General features: G+C 67.5%; 1 protein-coding gene across 1 annotated transcript in view; it reads left to right on the top strand.

Annotated features, from left to right (window-relative positions):
• Positions 1-200, top strand: part of MTA1 (metastasis associated 1) — a 22,771-nt gene that overhangs the window by 19,064 nt on the left and 3,507 nt on the right. The window lies entirely within an intron of this gene.

Raw genomic sequence — 200 nt, 5'->3', positions numbered from 1 at the left:
CCGGCTCGGGGCGGCCCCTGAGTCAGTGGAGGTGACTTTCCGCCTGTGAAGGACATTCCAGAACGGTGAGCTAAGTGTGCCCACTCAGACCAAGTGGCTTGGCACCGTGGGCTCTCCGGGTTGTGGCCCTGCGCCCGGCCTCGCCCATCCCGTGGAGGAGGCAGCTCCTGAGAGTCGGCAGCTGGGGGGGCACATCCTGG

The sequence above is a fragment of the Myotis brandtii genome, unplaced genomic scaffold (genome assembly GCF_000412655.1).
Source record: "Myotis brandtii unplaced genomic scaffold, ASM41265v1 scaffold1057, whole genome shotgun sequence".
Taxonomy (NCBI): domain Eukaryota; kingdom Metazoa; phylum Chordata; class Mammalia; order Chiroptera; family Vespertilionidae; genus Myotis; species Myotis brandtii.
This window is presented reverse-complemented; position numbering and strand designations above follow the sequence as displayed.